The sequence below is a fragment of the Bufo gargarizans genome, chromosome 10, assembly GCF_014858855.1.
Source record: "Bufo gargarizans isolate SCDJY-AF-19 chromosome 10, ASM1485885v1, whole genome shotgun sequence".
Taxonomy (NCBI): Eukaryota; Metazoa; Chordata; class Amphibia; order Anura; family Bufonidae; genus Bufo; species Bufo gargarizans.
The window spans coordinates 9,927,717-9,950,355 of record NC_058089.1 but is presented as its reverse complement, the minus strand read 5'-3'; the positions used below and the strand labels follow the sequence as shown (position 1 = coordinate 9,950,355).

At 45.2% G+C, this 22,639-nt stretch overlaps 1 protein-coding gene across 1 annotated transcript in view; it reads left to right on the top strand.

Annotated features, from left to right (window-relative positions):
* The first annotated feature begins 10,275 nt into the window (after window positions 1-10,275).
* PTPN5 (protein tyrosine phosphatase non-receptor type 5) overlaps window positions 10,276-22,639 on the top strand; it is an 85,562-nt gene continuing 73,198 nt past the window's right edge. The window contains exon 1 of the mRNA XM_044270996.1: window positions 10,276-10,671. The gene's annotated coding sequence lies outside the window, so the exon portion shown is untranslated. The remainder of the gene's footprint in view (window positions 10,672-22,639) is intronic.

The following is a 22,639-nucleotide window of genomic DNA, read 5'->3' as shown; positions in this document are numbered from 1 at the left end:
TTGGAGTTTCTACTCTAGGGGTGCATCAGGGGACCTTCAATGACATGGCAACTTAAAATTATCCCAGTGAAATCTGCCCTCCAAAATCCATATGGCGTTCCTTTCCTTCTGCGCCCTGCCGTTTGCCCGTACAGCAGTTTACGACCACATATGGGGTGTTTCTGTAAACTACAGAATCAGGGCAATAAATATTGAGTTTTGTTTGGCTGTTAACCCTTGCTTTGTTACTGGAAAATATTGATTAAAATGGAAAATCTGCCAAAAAGTTAAATTCTGAAATTTCATCTCCATTTTCCTTAAATTTTTGTGGAGCACTTAAAGGGTTAAAAAGGTTTGTAAAATTAGTTTTGAATACCTTGAGGGGTGTAGTGTCTAAAATGGGACCATTTATGAGTGGTTTCTATTATGTCCACAAAGTGACTTCAGACCTGAACTGGTCCTTAAAAATTGGGTTTTGGAAATTTTATGAAAAATTTCAAGATTTGCTTCTAAACTTCTAAGCCTTGTAACATCCCCAAAAAAGAAAATGTAATTTACAAAATGATCCAAACATGAAGTAGACATATGGGGAATGTAAAGTAATAACTATTTTAGGAGGTATCACTATCTGTTTTAAAAGCCGAGAAATTGAAATTTTGAAAATAATGATTCCCCCCCCCCCCCAATTTTTGGTAAATTTGGTATTTTTTTATAAATAAAAATTTCATATTTTGACTCAAATTTGCCATTGTCAAGAAGTACAATATGTGACGAGAAAACAGTCTCAGAATGGCTTGGATAAGTAAAAGCGTTTTAAAGTTATCACCACATAAAGTGACACTGGTCAGATTTGCAAAAAATGGCCTGGTCCTTAAGGTGAAAAATGGCAGGGTCCTGATGGGGTTATTAGGGCATGCAGGGGTTGTTTTTGTGAGACAGTCTCTTTGAAGAGGTTGGCCCATGACAAAGCCATATACTGCAATGCATGTTCGGTTCTTTTTAGAGCCTGTGACATGAACTCCGCCATTCTCAATGGTCTCTTTGGGCTTGTTGTTTCCGGCAGTGTTATATATTTTGACCACTTGCAGCTGCTGCACGTTCAAAATAAGTCTGGCGGTCTGCAAGGGGTTAAAACTAACTCTACAAAGACGTAGAGTCTGAACCCTTGCTGGGTTTGCAGCTGCGTGAGTGGAGAACTGGTTGTCCGTAACAGCCTGACTTCCGATGGCAGAAACACAATGACGCTTGACGCCACCAGCTCCCGTCGTGGGGATCACCGGGTGGCAGGTAACTGCAGGAGCTGCTGGGTCTCAGCAGTGAGTCTCTGAAGGCTGTTCCCCTGTAACTCAGGGTACACAGCGATCTTGGGTGCGACAATTTTTTTCCTGATCAGGGATCGCTGTGCAGCCACTGATCTGAGTAGGGTCGCAGTGTTGCGACAACTTTCAGCACACGCTTTGACTCCATTCAGTTCAGTGGCTGCAGTGCTACAAAACTCTCCTTGCAGGGACTGTGTGGTGAGGTGTCCAGATATCAAAATTATCGTTAAGAGTAGGCAACCCCTTCCTTTGCATTCCAGGATTGGGTCATACCCTTGTCCATGTTCCCTTCCCCAAAACCAGGTCGGGGCATTCGGAATAAATACCCGAAAAGTTATTTCAATACAAAGAGTTTGAGGCAGACTTGGTTTACAGCAAGTCATCGTAGATGGTCATTACCATACTCCCTGGCCTCCTCTGACATCACAGGCCGGCGGGGGGGGGGGGGTTATGGGGGAATCGACCGACCCTTTTTAACACATGTATGGAGAAAAGCAAACTGTCATTTCTATGGGGATCACTAGCTTGATGGACTGACCAATATTTCTGCTCCCCCACACAACGTCGCGTAACGTATTAAGTTCTGTTTTTATCCCTTTTATTTTCCAAACTGTTATTTTGCACTGTGTTTATATGTCTGTATATTTTATGTTGTATTGTCTATGATAACCCCATTGTTTACACGCACTGACCTTTTTTTATATTAAAACTGCACTTTAATAAGAGCCTTCTTGTGTTCTAACGATTCCATGGCCTTAGAAGAAGCGTCGCCCACAGTGTGGTATTACCCTGTGAATGCTAGCAGTTGCGGAAGGTACTTGGGCGTTATTTAATGCAAGGTGTCTCGTCAGCCTGATATTACCAGTGGTGGCAGCCAAGAGAGTGAGGTCCGGCGTGACCCTGCCGGCTCCCATCCTGAATCCAAGTCTGTAATCTTGACAGGCGGATTGACAATGTATTCCCACCAGGAAAATTCCCGGTGGGCCGACTGTGTTTTCATATGCAGAGGGACGGGGGAACCCAGCCTCGCTGTTTACTTGCAGCACCAATACACTTTCTTGCTGCGCTGCCTCATACCGCCGGTCCTGCTGTGCTAGCCTAGAGACTGACTATGAAGCTCGCGCGTGCAAGATGTCACATTGCAAGCCGCTGGCCTTACCGCCCCTAGACTGACACTTCCATACACTGTGCAGTATGATAATGAAAGTAAGGGGCTGCGGCGTGCTCAACGTCCGCTAAACTGCACATAATAGACATTGCAAGCCGCCGGCCCCACGGTGCTCTCTCATTATCATACACTGTATGGAAGTGTCAGGCTAGCGATGCCAGGGCAGACGGCTTGCGATGGGACCCTGCACACGCCACAAGTCCATACTTGTTATTATACAGTATAAGTGACAGTCAGGCTCGTTCAGGGCTCGCAGTGTGACGGAAGGGAAAAGGAGGGGGTAAAAAATACAGTGAAAAATAAAGTGAAATAAAATATGGCCCCATTCACACGACCATATTTCAGTCCACATCCGATCCACATTTTTCACGGATCAGATCCAGACCCATTCATTTCAATGGGGCCGCAAAAGATGCGGACATTACACTGTGTGCTGTCTGCATCTTTATGTCCATTCCGCGGCCCCCGCAAAGATAGAAAATGCCCCATTCTTGTCCGTTTTGAAGACAAGAATAGGCTTTCTCTAACATAGGGCGATATCTGCGGGACCGCAAAACGGATGTGGTCGTGGGAATGCGTCCAAACTCAATGTGAAAGGATCTATGATTGAAGCCAGTTGTGAAATAAAATGAATAAACAAAAATGACAACTATAATAAAAAGAAAAAAAAACACAAATAAAAAACTAAAATTGATAGGAAAGAAATGGCCAAGAAAAATGCTTCAATTTTAGCACATGTCTCTGCTGCAGCAGCATTATGCATAAGGCAATCTTTAGTTTCTTCACTTACCTCTGTTTTCCTTGAGTTTCCCCCTTAGTTACGGCTGTTTTGAATCCCACATAGAAGGCTTATCAATAAAGTGCAGTCTTTGGGCTCAGACTCCCATATTGTTGAATGGATTAGGCAGTGGCTGAGGGATAGACAACAGAGGGTTGTAGTCACTGGAGTATATTCAGACCAAGGTCTTGTTACCAGTGGGGACCTCAGGGATCTGTTCTGGGACCCATATTGTTTAATATCTTTATCAGCGAAATTGCAGAAGGCCTCAGTGGTAAGGTGTGTCTTTTTGCTGATGACACAAAGATTTGTAACAGGGTTGATGTTCCTGGGGGGATACACCAAATGGAAAAGGACTTAGGAAAACTAGAGGAATGGTCAAAAATCTGGCCACTAAAATGTAATGTTGATAAGTGCAAGATAATGCACCTGGGGCGTAAAAACCCAAGAGCAGAATATACAATCAGTGATACAGTCCTAACCTCAGTATCTGAGGAAAGGGATTTAGGGGTCATTATTTCAGAAGACTTAAAGGTAGGCAGACCATGTCATAGAGCAGCAGGAGATGCTAGCAGAATGCTGGGGTGTATAGGGAGAGGCATTACCAGTAGACAGAGGGAGGCGCTCATGCCGCTCTACAGAGCACTAGTGAGACCTCATCTGGAGTATTGTGCGCAGTACTGGAGACCATATCTCCAGAAGGATACTGATACTTTGGAGAGAGTTCAGAGAAGAGCTACTAAACTGGTCCATGGATTGCAGGATAGAACTTACCAGGAAAGATGAAAGGACCTTAACATGTAGAGCTTGGAAGAAAGACGAGACAGAGGGGATATGAGAGAAACTGCTAAATACATAAAGGGAATCAACAAGGTAAAAGAGGAGAGAAGATTTAAAAGAAGAAAAACTGCTACAAGAGGACAGAGTTTTAAATTAGAGGGGCAAAGGTTTACAAGTAATATCAGGAAGTATTACTTTACTGAGAGAGTAGTGGATGCAGGGAATAGCCTTCCTGCAGAAGTGGTAGCTGCAAATACAGTGGAGGAGTTTAGGCATGCATGGGATAGGCATAAGGCCATCCTCCATATAAGATAGGGCCAGGGGCTATGCATAGTATTCAGTATATTGGGCAGACTAGATGGGCCAAATGGTTCTTATCTGCCGACACTTTCTATGTTTCTACATTATGAGGATCTTCTCAAGATAGCTCCTCTGCCAGTTCTCTGAGGCCAAAACTGCTTTCCCTCAGGTCAGATACACACTTGCTGTATCCAGCAGCTTCCTAACTTCCAATCAGATTGGATTATTGAGAGACACGCCTCCTCACTCTGAAGCCTAATGCAGGCATGCAGTGTGAAGGACCGCCCCTCTCTCTTCTGTTTATACTAAAAGGAAGACAGATGAGCCCTAGCAACGGTCTTTTAAGGGAGCAGTGGAGAGGGACAGGGGACATTAATGAAAGCTGTTATTATAAGGTGGTTACAGATCTTTTGACAATCATTGACAGACTAACTCAGGAATACACGCCGAGCTCTAATAAACTAGCAAATAAAATAAAAATCGACAGTTATCCTTTAACCTCTTCCTGACATGGCGATTTCCCATTTTTGCATATTCTTAATTTATTCTCTGCCTTCCTGGAGCCATAACTTTTTCATTTTTCCGTTCACATAGACGTCATTTTTTTGGGGGGGGGGCAAGTCGTCCTTTCTAATGGCATCATTTAAAGAGGACCTTTCATGTTTTTTTTTTAGTTTAGATAAATACCTTTACTTGCGGGGTAACCCCAGTGCTGATGTTTTTTGGTTGTGACGCTCTCCACTGTATTTGGACAATGACAGGTCCTCTTTAATATTGCATACGATGTAGTAGGAAGCGGGATGGGGAAAATAACACAATTCTGTCAATTTTCTGGGTTTTGTTTTTACAGCGTTCACCATGTGGTAAAACTGACAAAGTGTTTTAATACTGAAAAAAATTAAAAACCTTTAAAAAATGTTTTTCTTTTCATCGCAATATTTTGACCTCCCATAATTTTTTATAGTTCTGTCTACAGAGCTGTTACAAGCAGCTCTGTAGACAGAATTCAAGTGAATGGGTCCACATCCGTGATGCGGTGCACAAACGGCCGATGTCCGTATATGGCAGACCTGCTGTTTGTGGGTCGCAATACAGGCACCAGCCAATAACTGTTGTATGCATGAGCTCTAAAAACGTGAAAAACAGACATTTTTTTCCCCCTTTTTTTACATTTTACCAGGTAGAAAAACAAAAAATTAAAATGAACAAACGTAACGTGTCACCAAAAAAAGTTGCAAAAATTATTTAGGTAAACGAACATAAAAAAGTTATCGTTTCAGAAAAAAAATGTGTCTGGTCTACAAAGGGAGAAAATGGAACGGTCTTGAACTGGTTGAGAAGAGCGATGTTGGCAGGATTAGACAGAAAGAAGATCCTAGTGATATCCCATCATCAGGAGAATAGGCATCAGGATGCAGACATTACTATAGAAACCGCGGTGTGATATGCCGTCACCCAGAGCCGAGGATTCAAATGCAAAGTACCAATTCTCCTGAAGCGCAGAGAATGACGCCGCTGGATAATGGATCCTCAGTAGGTCGTGACGCTTCGTTCCTGCCTCATGTGAGTCTAATGAGAGCTTCAGAAGCCGAGAAGGGACGGGACACACGGCAAACGAGTCACTTGTTTACAACGATGCATTAAAATTCATGGAAACGTTCATAGTGCAGGAGGAAAGTGATGCGGAGGACATGCGAAAACGGTTCAAAGACAGTAATGTACCGGTGTATAATGATGGAGGAAACGTGGCTTCGTGTGGTTGGGTTAAGTTCTGGAGTAAGGAAAATAAACTCTTCAGTTACATCTTGACATGTTACAAAAAATTAGAATTTCTTGCGGGTCCCTGTTCACTAGTTGCGATGCTGCAATCTGCACAACGTGTCAAAACCACGTAGGGACATGAGCCTTCATGGCTTGGTTTCGACATGGCCGGAACCTTCATGTGGGTCAGCCCCAGTGGCGTACATAGAGAAGTTAGAGCCTCATAGCAAGGATCTGACCAGGCCCCCCACACAGGACAGAAGGGTTTCCTCCTAAACCCCTTTCAATGACCCGTGGGCCATTTTTTTGTTGTTTCTTTAGAGGGTAGAGTCCTGACCAAGTTTTCAACCCAAGTAGAAGAGGAGATGATCCCAACTGGGCCCCCCTGCCTCTCTCTATGACAGTTTTCATAAATCTGCTCCATAGTGTCACCTCTAACACCTAGGTCTGGTCAGAGATGGGCAACTGGACCTCTACTCATCCCGGGCTAAAGCTAACCGTACAAATCAGATGAAGGCGGCCAAACCCACCAATTTTACCTGGACAGGGTCAACGCCTAACGTGTATGGTGGTGTCCATCTATCTTCCAATGTCAGGGAAAGGTAGGATTTGGAAATATTGAATTTCAACATGGCCAATCCTTTTGTTTTCAAGGGAGATGTGTGGCAGCAGATTATCCCCCCATTCCCTATTGATCATCAGTATAAAATCAGTGGGGGGTCCCACTCTCGGCACCCCAACTGAGCTGTTGGAAATGGGCTGCAGAGCTTAGGCGAGTACTTCTTTCTCTTCCCCAGCCTGTGATGTCACATCCATTGGTTTCATGATCTTTGTGAATCTGGGTCCAATTCAAGGGAGCAGCATTGAGCTGTAATACCAAGCAGAACCACTATACAATGTACGGCGCTGTGCTTGGTATCCCATGAAGAGGCTATCTTCTAACAGCTGATTGGTGGTGGTGCTGGGAGTCAAACCCCCACCGATCTGATGTTGATCACCAGTCCTGAGGAGGTCACATTGTGGGGGTCAGATCCGAGTCTGAGGTGTGCATCCCTTTGTTCTTGCTACCCTCAAGGAAGCAGTAGAGACTCTTAAAGGGGTTGTTCACCTTTAGTGACACTTTCTACAGACCCACGGTGGGAAGTTATACTGTATTTATCTTTCACCATCACTGCTTGCTGTTACAGATGGCCGCCCCCTTCACCTGGGGTTTTCCTTAGACAGAATTGCAATCTGTGCTTTCTTCCTTTTATTGCATTATCTTTGTGTTCTTCACCGTCGTTCACCTTTTCCCAAATAAACCTGTTGATCAGTTAACTCCTTCCTGGGGTGAGTGTGTACTGAGCTGGGCAGGGGTTTCCCAAGTCGGACCCTAGCAGAAGAGGAAGACTCTCCTGCTATCTTATAGAGCTCCAAGCAAGATTTGGGTGGAGGGAGGCACTGCGCCATAGTGAGGTGAGACCCGCCATACACCCTGCCTACCGAGGGCTGCCCAAAGGTGTGTTACATGTAGGCATTTTGTAGCATTGTTATGCTGGCAGCATAAATCCCTGTTGTATGACTATTGTTCGGTACTATTATGGTACTACTAATGGCACATGATTGGGGGGCATCTATGGTGGCACCTGTTACTGGCACATGATTGGGGGGCATCTATGGTGGCACCTGTTACTGGCACATGATTGGGGGGCATCTATGGGGCACCTCTTACTGGCACATGATTGGGGGCATCTATGGGGGTACGTGTTACTGGCACATGATTGGGGGGCATCTATGGGGGTACGTGTTACTGGCACATGATTGGGGGGCATCTATGGGGGCACTTGTTACTGGCACATGATTGGGGGCATCTATAGGGGCACTTGTTACTGGCACATGATTGGGGGCATCTATGGGGGTACTTGTTACTGGCACATGATTGGGGGGCATCTATGGGGTACTTGTTACTGGCACACTATTGGTGGCACTTTTTACTGGCACATTATTGGGTAGCACTATGGGGGCACTTTTTACTGGCACATTATTGGGGGCACTATGGGGGCATCTACTGAGACCACAAAGAAGAGGTATTTTATATGGGGGGCTCTGTATAGGGCATGACACTGCTATGGGGGCATCTGTGGATGACGCACTGTTATGGGGGTCTGTGGATGACACATATATAGCATCTTATGTGTCATCCACAGATTCCCCCCTTCCATAACAGTGTCCCTGTGTAGTGAATGACCCCCAATACAGGGGGTGCGGGTCGGCATCTGGTTTTGTAATGGCAGCGGGGCCCGGAGCAGTCACTGTATTCTATTACACCGGGCCCCGCTCATTGTAGTAATCATATCTAACTGTAGGCAATGCTAAACTATAGAAATCATGTGCAATCCAGCCTCTAGTACTTACTACAATCTTCCGTAGCAGGCAGGAGGCCGGGCGGGCGGCGGCAGCGTAACTCACTACGTCACGCGCCTGCTCCGCCTGCTTCATTCATAAAGTGGGAGGAGCAGGCGCGTGACGTAGTGAGTTACGCTGCCGCCGCCCGCCTGGCCTCCTGCCTGCTACGGAAGATTGTAGTAAGTACTAGAGGCTGGATTGCACATGATTTCTATAGTTTAACCTAGCCTACAGGTTAGATATGATTACTACAATGAGCGGGGCCCGGTGTAATAGAATACAGTGACTGCACCGGGCCCCGCTGCCATTACAAAACCAGATGCCGGCCCCCAGCCCCTCCTCCCTGGCCACGCTGTGCAGCATCGCCGCGGCGGTGTATCAGTGTCAATTGCAGCATTCGGGGGAAAAGTGCGTCTTAGAAGGCGAAAAATACGGTGCATTACTGCCAAGGAACACCTCTAGTGGCCGCTCATCATTATTAAAGTTTACTACTCTACGAGGTGTGTGGATTTTTTGTGTGTGTGTTGTGGTGGAGGGCGTGATTGCCTGCTAGGGCGTGGGAAGACGGGATCCAGGGGGCCCAAGTAAATTCTTGCCCAGGGTCCAATCAATATTAAAGACGGCCCTGACTGTATGGCAGCATTGTATGGACACTTGTGGGTGCTGGATAGTCATATGTTCAGCATATGGAACTTTTATTTGGTCATCTGGTACCGATACTTGGCAGTAAAGAGTAGCATTGCACAGCAGTATCATGTAGATGCTGTATAATACTAGTTTGTATTCACCACGTCATAAAGTAAAAGAAATGGAATAGCAGGTGGAGCATCCATGTAGTCTAACAGTTTTGTACAGCAGTAAGGGTTAATTAGAATCATTATATATTATATTACTTAGGTTCAAGATAACTGCTTGCTGTTAGTAAATGAAAACATTCTGGTTTGTTACAGTGGATCAGTGGAGGCCATCCTCTCTGGACTTTACTGATAACAATACAATTTACAACTTGGCATTAATCAGCAGTGGGTGCTGTGTACCCTAAGAGGTGTGGACCTCGTTGATTGGTATGGGGCATGATATACAACATTTCTTAAATCTCCCCCATTTTCTCCAGTCATTACCCATATAGACAGTCCTGAAATTTTCAAAAGAGATCCAGCAGAGGGCGCCATTGTCAGTAAAGTTTCATGCACTGAAAAGGAAAGAGAAAAACACTCAGATGAAAGCACCTGCCTAAGGGTCCATTCACACGTCCGTAATTTGGGTCCGCATTCGTTCCGCAATTTGCGGACCCATTCACTTTCAATGGGGCTGGAACGGATGCAAATCCACATTTCCGGGATCCGCATCCGTTTTTTCGGGATCCGCAATTTAGTTCCTGAAAAAAATAGAACATGTCCTATTTCTTGTCCGCAATTGCGGACCAGAAAAGGCATTTTCTATTATAATGTCTGTGATGTGCGTTCCGCAAATTGCGGATCACACATTGCAGGTGTCAGTGTTTTGCGGATCCGCAATTTGTGGATCCGCAAAACACTTACGGACGTGTGAATGGACCCTAATGCTGTGGGACTCCACCAGACCCCTGAGGTGTCCTGTGGAATCTGGCAGCAGATCCTGTAGGTTGATCGGCTCGGCCTCCATGGATCCGACTTGTTTCCAGCACATTCTATAGTTGAGATCGTCACCTTGATCTCTTTGTCATGGACAGTATCTGCAGTGTGGTCAGGGTATTATCCTGCTGAAAGAGGACACTGTCATTAGCAGGCACCGCTGCCATGAGGGGGGTACGTTTCTGTGCAATGGTCAGGTAGGTGGTACGTGTCACATCTACGTGATGCCAAGAACCAAGGTTTCCAACAGAACATCACCCATGGTGCACTTAGTGAGAATTTTCAGACCAGACCACCTTCTTTCATTGCTCTATGGTCCAGTTCTGATGCTCACATGCCACTGGAGACACTTTCAGGGGTAGACAGGGATCATTATTGGCGCTATTACTAATCGGCGGGTACACCGCCACATACACCGCAAGCTGCAATCTCCTGTCTGACACCTTTCTATCCTCTTCTGCAGGAACAGTGTCAGCAATCTGCCCTACAACAGCTCTTCTGTGTGATCAGACCAGACAGGGTGGCTTTCATTCCCCACACACATCAAGGAGCCCAGTTCACAGGTTGTCCTTCCTTGGACCACTTTGGGTAAGTACCAATCACTGCATTCCAGGTACAGTTTGGCCCTTGTTGTAGTTGCTCAGATGCTTTCACTTGCTCATCTGTCCTACTTCCAGCACATCACCTTCAAGCCAGATGGACAGATATGAAATAGATTTTAGAGAGCTATGAGAGCGATAGATATGGGATAGATAAATGTGAGAGCGATAGATATGGGATAGATAAATGTGAGAGCGATAGATATGGGATAGATAGGTGTGAGAGCGATAGATATGGGATAGATAGGTGTGAGAGCGATAGATATGGGATAGATAGGTGTGAGAGTGATAGATATGGGATAGATAGATAGATGTGAGAGCGACAGATATGGGATAGATAGATGTGAGAGCAATAGATATGGGATAGATAGGTGTAAGAGCGATAGATATGGGATAGATAGATAGATGTGAGAGCGACAGATTTGGGATAGATGTGAGAGCGATAGATATGGGATAGATAGATAGATAGATGTGAGAGCGATAGATATGGGATAGATAGATAGATGTGAGAGTGATAGATATGGGATAGGTAGATGTGAGAGCGATAGATATGAGAGATAGATGTGAGAGCGATAGATAGATGTGAGAGCGATAGATATGGGATAGAAAGATAGATGTGAGAGCGATAGATATGGGATAGATAGATGTGAGAGCGATAGATATGAGATAGATAGATGTGAGAGCGATAGATATGGGATAGATAGATGTGAGAGTGACAGATATGGGATAGATAGATGTGAGAGCGATAGATATGGGATAGATAGATGTGAGAGCGATAGATATGGGATAGATAGATGTGAGAGCGATAGATATGGGATAGATAGATGTGAGAGCGATAGATAGGGGATAGATAGATGTGAGAACGATAGATATGGGATAGAAAGATAGATGTGAGAGCGACAGATATGGGATAGATAGATGTGAGAGTGATAGATATGAGAGATAGATGTGAGAGCGATCGATAGATGTGAGAGCGACAGATATGGGATAGATAGATGTGAGAGCGACAGATATGGGATAGAAAGATGTGAGAGCGACAGATATGGGATAGATAGATGTGAGAGCGATAGATATGGGATAGAAAGATAGATGTGAGAGCGATAGATATGAGATAGATAGATGTGAGAGCGACAGATATGAGATAGATGTGAGAGCAATAGATATGGGATAGATAGGTGTGAGAACGATAGATATGGGATAGAAAGATAGATGTGAGAGCGATAGATATGGGCTAGATGTGAGAGCGACAGATATGGGATAGATAGATGTGAGAGCGACAGATATGGGATAGATAGATGTGAGAGCGATAGATATGGGATAGATAGATGTGAGAGCGATAGAGCACAATATATTACTGCCTGCCATGGACTGAGAGGAGCCTGATATACTATGGACTCCTATACCCCCACCCTGGACCTGTCCCCACCCCCAACCCTACCCAATTATTTCCCACTTGCTTTGGCAATGCTAAAATGTATTTAGTCCTGCCAATAAAGCTGATTTGATTTGATTTGATTTGATATGGGATAGATAGATAGATGTGAGAGCGATAGATATGGGATAGATAGATGTGAGAGTAATAGATATGGGATAGATAGGTGTGAGAGCGATAGATATGGGATAGATAGATGTGAGAGCGATAGATATGGGATAGATAGGTGTGAGAGCGATAGATAGGGGATAGATAGGTGTGAGAGCGATAGATATGGGATAGATAGATGTGAGAGCGATAGATATGGGATAGATAGATGTGAGAGCGATAGATATGGGATAGATAGATGTGAGAGCGATAGATATGGGATAGATAGGTGTGAGAGCGATAGATATGGGATAGATAGGTGTGAGAGCGATAGATATGGGATAGATAGGTGTGAGAGCGATAGATATGGGATAGATGTGAGAGCGATAGATATGGGATAGATAGATGTGAGCGCAATAGATATGGGATAGATAGATGTGAGAGCGATAGATATGGGATAGATAGGTGTGAGAGCGATAGATATGGGATAGATAGGTGTGAGAGCGATAGATATGGGATAGATAGGTGTGAGAGCGATAGATATGGGATAGATAGATGTGAGAGCGATAGATATGGGATAGATAGATGTGAGAGCGATAGATATGGGATAGATAGATGTGAGAGCGATAGATATGGGATAGATAGATGTGAGAGCGATAGATATGGGATAGATAGGTGTGAGAGCGATAGATATGGGATAGCTAGATGTGAGAGCGATAGATATGGGCTAGATGTGAGAGCGATAGATATGGGCTAGATGTGAGAGCGATAGATATGGGCTAGATAGGTGTGAGAGCGATAGATATGGGCTAGATGTGAGAGCGATAGATAGGGGATAGATAGGTGTGAGAGCGATAGATATGGGATAGATAGATGTGAGAGCGATAGATATGGGATAGATAGGTGTGAGAGCGATAGATATGGGCTAGATAGGTGTGAGAGCGATAGATATGGGATAGATAGATGTGAGAGCGATAGATATGGGATAGATAGATGTGAGAGCGATAGATATGGGATAGATAGGTGTGAGAGCGATAGATATGGGATAGATAGGTGTGAGAGCGATAGATATGGGATAGATGTGAGAGCGATAGATATGGGATAGATAGATGTGAGAGCGATAGATAGGGGATAGATAGGTGTGAGAGCGATAGATATGGGATAGATAGGTGAGAGAGCGATAGATATGGGATAGATAGGTGTGAGAGCGATAGATATGGGATAGATAGATGTGAGAGCGATAGATATGGGATAGATAGATGTGAGAGCGATAGATATGAGATAGATAGATAGATAGATAGATAGATGTGAGAGCGATAGATATGGGATAGATAGAAGCATTTTGGGGTGTTGAGGGTGGTGATGAATGGCCCCCGTGGCTAAGCCTACTCTTATAATCAGATTTTATGTGACTTTCCTGGCTTGGAGTGACGCTCCGGTTACTTAGGTTCATTACCAGGTGGAGTGACATAACGCGGTGTGACGTCAGCACATAATAGAAGGAGGTGGGTGGTTGTAACTCTGGAGATAGCTGCGCTCACACTGAACGCTATACAATCACGTATAGTGGAAATGCTATAAAAAAAAATGTCTTTTCAGCCCACACCATAACGCGGATCCCTTCCTGCTCCCCCGGTGCCCCGCATTGTGCGCTTCATTTTATACCCAACAATACCTAATTTTACCTAAAACAAAACCCCTTTCTTAATAAAAACCTAATCCTTTCCCCCAGCGTGCGGTGGAAGTGTGCAAGAACAGAGGCTGCCACATCTGGCCGGGGCTGGGACGCTGAATGTGAGAAGTGAATGCATCTACCTCTCCTGTCTTTATGTGTGGCAGGCAGTAATGTATTCTTTTGTCATCAGCCCCATCCGCGTCTCTTTTTTCCTGCCATTCGCCGTGCATCCTGCCTTGTGTTCGTGTCACGCAGCTGTCTTTGTGGGTGGTGATTTACCTTAATGGTTCCTCTTTACAACACAATGCCGGCTGCAAAATATGATTGATCAAATAGAGTCGGACTTCACAATGAATCTATTGTGATTCGCTCCAAACAAGCATCAGGTTAAATGGACCAACCAGGCCGCTCGATTGGAATGGATAGCTAGTCGACAAGATGATGGGAGTCCGGACACCAGAGTGGAGTTTAGACACCTTGGGTCCAACTGGTTCCAAATCACTTGGAGACCTCTTGCTATTGTATTTCTACTAAAAAAAATGCAGTCCCAACATCTGGAGCTGGAGCAAAGTCCATGGATCATGTGGGGTTCTGTACTATTTTTCTTGGAAGGAGCAAAATATAAACAGAATCAGTCTAATAATAGTACCATACTGTGCCCATGTAATACAGCCATACTGTAACCAAATAACAGTACCGTACTCACCATTAGGCATCATGTCGGAGTCCTCCTGACTAGTGATGGACGAACATCGGATGGGACGATTCGCAAATGCGATCAAATGGCCCCATTCACTTTAATGGCAGGGGAACCTAAAAAAACCTTCAGGTCATATTTGCAGCCACCAAATACTTACTAGAAGTGCACAAATTGTCCCACAACATGGACAGTGACATACTAGAGGGGGATCAGTGGCAAAAATTCCAAGAGAAAATATGTATTTTAATCAGGGGCCATTTTTATGTGTCTTAAAGAGAAACTCTCAAAAATGTGCCCTGCCGGAGCCTAGAAATTTTTGATTTTAGGCCACGGGAGTACGGGCCCCAAACATTAGGCATTCACTGGACAGAAAACATCAAGTGATTATGTAGCTGGAGGTATATTAGACGGTCATTGGATATCAATTTTACAGCAGGCCAGTGGAGTACAGGTCCCAAATATTGTGCATTCAGCGTACATAAAAGAACAAGTATGTGGCTGGAGGTAGATTACACGGTCATTGGATATCAATTTTACTGCAGGCCAGTACAAATACATGTCAAATACATATGTTTAAAAGAACTAAAAATATAAAATTGGATTAAAAACATGGCTAACGAAATCCCCCCTCTTGAATAAACCCTAAATGATAATAGTTGAAATTCGATAACACGTGGTTGTCACAGGTGTTGAGTTCCTCCAAGGCCCCAACAATTAGGCATTCGCCGGACAGAAAAGATCAAGTGATTATGTGGCTGGAGGTATATTAGATGGTCAATGGATATCAATATTTACTGCAGGCCAGTGGACTACAGGCCCCAAAAATTATTCATTCACCGTACAGAAAAGACCAAGTGATTATGTGGCTGGAGGTATATTAGGCAGTCGATGGATAGATGGATCTATATAGCTGCGATATCTCAGCAAAACCGCACACAACTGCTGCAGAATACAAATGCACTATATAGGAAGTATATTATAGGTATATCCCCTGCCTCAATCATTTTTTTTAGGGGGCAACTGGTATATCACACCAGTTGCAATGAGTTTTTCCAATAGCGTTTGTCCCTCTGTATCTCAGCAGAACCGCACACACCTGCTGCACAATACAAATGCACTATAATATACTGAATGTAAAATGGCGGCCAGATTGGGTTTATTTATAGGGTAGGGGGTATGTCCATGTTCTGAAACGTCTCAATTGGCTGTCCTGTCCCACCTGATGGATGTTTCATGGGTCAAAGATCGGCGCAATGCAAAAGAATATGGCGCCGGCGGACATCGCCATATGTTTGCATGTTCGGTGAATCGCGAACGAGCAAAGTTTGCCGCGAAATGACCGCCGGGCGAACCGCAAGGCCATCTCTAGTCCATGCCAAGCACTTAATCCATAACTTGTCCTGAGGGGTTCAGTCCTTAGCTCCCCTAAATCAGGATTTTATTAAAGAGGCCATCCATAGTGGGGACGGGTCAGTATAGACCACAGATTTCATACTAAAGGGTCCCATGCAGTAGGAAAGTAATGATGGACATCAAAAGCTGGATGGTAGAAAGATGGACGATCCGACACATGACATCTTTGCACTCCAGGGTCAGACTTTGGAAATACTTAGCAGTTCCAGAGAGGGTGAAGTGACGGCTCAATGCCCGCAGGTGGAGTGAATGAGAATGTGGTCGATTATGAAGGTCTGTGGATGCCGTGTTTGGGTTTGTAGGTACTAAAACCAGATGTTTAGGATAGGAAATAAGATTAGACACGAAGAGGGATTCAGAGCAAAGAACACCATGAAGCCCGAGTAATAACAGATGTGGTTCTGCCCCCTCTTCCCTCACTGCACCTGGAGGGGTAACGAGAAAGATTGTAGAGATAGAAAGAGAAAGAAGTGTTACTGTGGCCGTACACTGGAATACTCATCAGCCAACGGCTACATTTCCAGAACCGCCATACACATGCATACTCAGCAGGGTGTGCATGTATTGTTAGCAGATAGAGAAAGGTAAACCACTCACAGGCTCCTCTGTCCTTCTCCACATCCATGTGTCGTCCTCCATAGCCTGTGTCACTCTTCAGCCTCCTCTGTCCTCTCCGGACTCCACTGTTCTCAAGTCCTACTGTCCACTACAGATACTTCTGTCCTCTTCCAGAGCCTCCGTCCCCTTCAGACACTTCTGTCCCCCTCCAGCCTCCTCTGTCCTCTGCAGACACTGGTGGTGGCGTATATCCCTTCAGAACGAGGAGAAAAAAAAAAATATATTCTGTCTGCCTGCAGTCACCACTAGGGGGAGCACGAGAGCTTACTGCACTCTGTGTTATGAATGAGGTCAACGTAGTTACCAGTTTGCAGTAAGTTCCAGAGCTCCTTGATGCTTATGGAGGGGACTTGGAGGTCCAAAGATAGAATAAGAAATGAATTGCGACACATTTTAGTGCCTGAAAGCAACTAGATCGTAAAAAGAAGGAGATTCACTTTTACCACTAGAAGCACGCAACCACATAATCCAAAATAAGATAGTAATGGAACATGGAAGGTCTGAGAAGAACAGGTTGGTATGTGGGACTGTAAGTCAATAGACATTGACCCATGGATAAACCCAAGAACAGGACATGTTCTTTTTGCACAGAGGCTGTGAGCAGACGCATTTCAGGGGCACTACTGCTCACAATAGATGCTCTTGACAGCAAGTCTTCACGCACAGTAACTAATGGCATTTCAGTAATTTTCCATCTTTTTAATCCAACAATCAACATCTCGCTGGCCGGCTCTTCTTCAAGGTCACTTTACTTCTGTAAAAGCAATGCGGCAGGGTCAAACGTATTCATCATGTAACCATCAAAGAATAAAATATCTATATATAGATGACCGGGTGACCACTATTGCCCATGAGGGGGGGTTTCTCTGCAGAACCGTTGCAGGTTTCAGTTTTGCTAAAGGAGAAGTAGCACTTATGTAACACATGGATAAATCACTCTTTAACCATCAGCCCATAGAACGCAATGTGCAACCATTAATTTAAGGGGTTGTCCACTTTGCAAGGGTCCTCTAACAATAAGCTGATCGCAGAGTGTCCCATTGATCAGATGTAATCTGCTGAGGAACCTAGCAGTGAGTGTTTTATTTCCCTGCAGTGCCCCTGAAGGGGAAATTAGGTATTACACTGTTCACATTGCAATCAGCTGTCAGTGCAATGCATGGACAAGTTGGGTCCTCCAGAGAAAGATACTCATGTTCTTTTGTTTTTGACCCTTTGCTTTCATAGACATACTGGAGCACATTTAGTACTCCTGTCTGCGCCAGATGCACTAGATTTACCACAGTGGCTCATGCTGGATGATAGCGTGCATCTTTAGAAAATTGTGTCTAAATTGACACCACCTATTACTTGTTGGTATACTTTGGTCCCAAATTTTAGCACAATATTGGTCCACATTTTTTCATTTTAAGCCACTCCACTTCTTGCAATGTCACTCCCCTTTTTCCTGCCAGACCTCCTTGTCATTTGAGGCGCAAAAAGTGTCTAAGACACATAATAAATGTGGTGCAAATTGAGCAAATTGCTAATTCAATAGAATTCAGTTTACTAACCACTGTCCATGGTGCTGAAATCCATCATGTAATGGTTTCATCTTGATAAGCAGCCATTTATTACACTCTGCTCCTCAGTGTGATATATGCATTGTAGTTTGCACTGGCGCCCGTTCCCAGCACAGAGGTGGACAGTGTTGTCACTCTCCATTAGTCGGCTCCCTTGGCTTCATTTCTGTCTCCCATAAATCTCTCTGGCGACTAGTGCAGACTCTACATGATATACCAGCAAAGCGCTATACACACAATGTCTGTGTAATATTCATGACGTAATGTAATATACTGTATGTATAAAGGGATCCGGGCTCCTATGTCATAGCCAGGCAATAATTATTAAATTTTACTTGCTTACAGCAGCCACCAGGGGGAGCGCAATGCATATACATTTCTGATGGTCCAATTGAAGTCAAAGTTGACCTGGGCATCACAAAGACTTTCAGTGAAATGCAAGGATTTACTATAACAGCACAGTCAGGAAAGGTGTCGGCTCCTCTATAAATCAAATGGCTCACAGGTGGAGTCTTCCCTGATTGTAGCAATATAACGAAATAATAGCAAAGACAGGTGCACTCTGCGGTCTTACTAAACCCTCAAACTGATTTTTAAATTGAGAGATTAGCCAACATGTCCTACGGTGTAGGACATGTCTGAGCCCGAGCACCGCGCCAAGGTTTCTCAAGTAGCTCGGGGACCTAACACTCACCTACCTGTGCCATGTGGGCAATACCAGGAGCCAGTGGGCAAATTACAGGAGCATGAGGCCGACTCACAAACAACTCAATTTAAATGTGCCTGTTTTCCATCTACAGGCCACATTTAGGTGCACCTGTGAGGCCTGGGCCATATCAGCCAGTCTTGAGTGGGACTCGCAGACTCCTCCCTCCTCCCATTGCAAGCATGGCTACATGCTGGAGGTAACTGGTGAGCTGTTTGTGAGTCGGCCTCATGCTCCTGTAATTTGCCCACTGGCTCCTGGTATTGTCCACACATGGCACAGGTAGGAAAGCGCTAGGTCCCGGGCTACTTGAGTAACCTTGGCGCGGTGCTCGGGCTCAGACATGTCCTACACCGTAGGACATGTTGGCTAATCTCTCAATTTTAAAATCAGTTTGAGGGTTTAGTAAGACCGCAGAGTGCACCTGTCTTTGCTATTATATTGTTATATTGCTATATTGATTATCACATCCACATAATTGCTATCTTGTGTAGGATGTCTATTGTGGTACTTGTGGTTCGCTGCGGGCATCCTCCACTGTATGCATTTTTGCTGGGGATCGTCATTAGCAACGGGCCACAAGTGCAGGATTTGCTCCCCTATATATATATGCACAACTGCATGTGGGTTTGAGCACCTCCTGCTAATACCGCGCCATTCTTTCCAGTTTGTATTCCCTGATTGTAGACATTCTCTTTCCTTTTCTTCGCCATCCAGCCCAGACCATTATGATGACTTCTCAGTTTGCTAATGAGACATCTTTAGCTCCTTGCTACTGTACCGATTCCCAGCCTCTCTAGGGGCACAACTTAATTCAGACCCCTGACCAGACGCCAGAATAAAGTCAGACCCCCAGATGAGGCTCTATAAATAAATACAGACCCCAGACCAAAAGCCATGTGCAATATTCTCCACCTCCCTATACAAATTCATATACCTTAAATCGGGGATCAGCAACCTTTGGCATTCCAGCTGCAGTGAAACTATAACTCCCATCATGCACACTTGGCTGTTCTTGTAGCTCCCATAGAAGTGAAATGTGTATTCTGGGAGTTGTAGTTTCAGAACAGCTGGAGTGCCGGATGTTGCTGATCCCCACCCTAAATAAACAGACCCCTGATCAAAGCCCCTACACAAATACAGTCCCCAGATCTCTAAATACAGAGACCCCAGATCAGAACCCCTAAATGCAGATTCCCAAACATAGTATATACTGACTATATATAAATCCCAGACAAGACCCTTAAACTAATACAGATGCCCTAGATACAGACCCCAGGTTCCATACACTCACACTCTTCTCCTCTTTGGAGCCTCCTTTCTGTTGTCCCCTCTGGCTTTAGGACCTACACGGATTTAATCATGGCTCCGTATATGTGCAGGTCCTTCTACAGTCACAGGACCTGCACACATATGGTCATCTAAACTCATACTGAACCTATTGATATCAGGGATCACTGCAGAACAGTTTTATTGTGGTTTTGTCACCAAATCTTTGGGCAGCTGAGGGCCTCCTGGGAGCCTTGGGTCCTGGGCAGCCCCCCAAACCACCCATCTGTACACAAAGAGAGTGTTCATTCCATATGACTGATGTCATACCTCCCTACCATCCAGTAGAACAGTTCTGTATTTTGGTGACTGTCCCTTGCAATAGTTCAGTTACGGGGGTAATATATCTGTGTAAACGATAGGGTGCACATCCCCCACCCCCGCTATTACTTTGGGCTGAATAATGATATTATCACAGGGACAGACTGGCCGCTGCCTCACTGCAGTCCATATGAACATACCTCTGCTGCACTATACGGTCCAGCCACAATTGCCAGCGCTCATATCTGATGTCTCCCCGTCATGTGAACTTACTGGATAGACCCATGAGCCACTCTGCTGCCCTGAACTCTTGAGTAGCAGCCCCTCAGCTTCCGCAAGTAATATCCCATCAGTATCTGTTTTATGTTATATCCACAGCGGAACCATTAAGGAGTCTTGATCGCCCAGGTCCAGCATCAGGTTACTCACCTCCACTTTCTGGTGGTTACTCAGCATACCATGCATTCACTGTGCAAAAAGTCACCAGGCGTTGCATACTCCCCAAGCACTCCATGTGGTCTCAGCCACACACTCGCCTCCTGCCCTTCAGCTCTTTCTAGAGTCTGTGCTACTACAGTGGCATCTAGTGGCAGCAATTAACATTACAAGCACACATATTGCATACAGATAGTGTATATCAGACTATAGCACAGTGTAATTCAGCATACACATCATACATACCTTGTTTTACTCCTTACATCTGCATGAAGCTTTGGGCTGCTAAGGCAACAGCACCCAAACATGTCATTGGACATGGCTGCCTTTAAGGAGAGGCTGCTATGGACTCCTTGCTTGTTGATTGTGGTCCACCCTCTTTCCTGCCTCTTTCTTTGGACTACTGATCCTGACTCCTTGTTGAACTTGATCTTGACTTCATCCTCCTCCTTGTTTTTTTTTTTATGTTCTTCTGGTTCTGATCTTTGGCTCCATTTCTGACTAATCTCTCCTGGTTATGACCCTTGGCTCTGCTTCTGACTACACTACTACTGCTTCACTAATGCTGCTACCAATCTGGGTCTGTAATGAGGACTGTGACCTGGTAATCTGCCCGCAAAGTCCATATTTAATGTGGGGGTTAATGTGGAGATTTCACTGGTTCTTGTTTCCATCATAGACTGGTAAATGAATGTTACAACTGGAAGCAGAAAACTGGCCAAAGATCAGCGATTCCTTCTAAGATGAGACATGTCTGCCCCTTGACACCCCAGTACTCCATAGCCAAGCCCACTTGCTCTGACAGCTCACCTATAGGGCCAGCTCTGCACCCAGTCATTTTTGGGGGACACATAACGGATGTGATGATACATAAGTATTGGCACGTGTCGGTGACATCCTACATGAGCCGTACTACTGTGGTGGGACAGCATCCAATGCAGATCATGCAAGGCTGCACAACACTATATACACAGATGCAGCAGAGCCAAATGTGTTTGCACTGTGATACCTTGCTGTGAAAAACCTCAGATAATATTGGGCTTTCACAGCACATCACGCCAAACGACATCCTCAGCTCTGCTGCACCTGATGATCTTAGGAGCCCTGCATTAGGATCTCAAATCCCAATCTGACCATTAACTTCGATTTTGATGCCCTGGTGCCAGTGGAGGCCTCCGTCACACTCTCCATTGATAAGCTCCCCCTCCCCCCAGATAACCTCCCCACGGCCTGCGCTGTGTCCTTGTAGGTGGCTGTGATTGACATCTACCTGGAAATAACTCAGTGCATCCAACATTCGCTCCCCTCCCGGCTGCAAAAGAGCATTTCATCAGCAGATTCCCAGCCCTGGCACTGCAGTGGGCACGTATTTACTGCAAGCGTCTCCTATAGTGGGATGCAGGGAAGACCATGGAGCCGGTGGCGGATGGCAGCCCTGTCTGCAGTACGGTTTTCATTCATGCTTCTCTATCTCACCCCCCCATCCTCGCTCTATTCAGTAAAAAAAACATGTGTGGGTGGGCTCTGCAAGCCTTTCCTATCAATCAAGTCAGTGATCTGAGAAGAAGCAGGGGGATAGAAGGGAAGAAACCGAGGGGGAAGATAGCAGAGAGGTGGGTGTGTGATGCTGCTGGTGGTGGGGGGGATGATGATGATGATGGTGGGGAGGGCAGGCAGCAGGAACTCGGAGGGTGTCGTATAGGACTGAGCATCCTTTTTCCTCGCAGAGACTGCAGTCC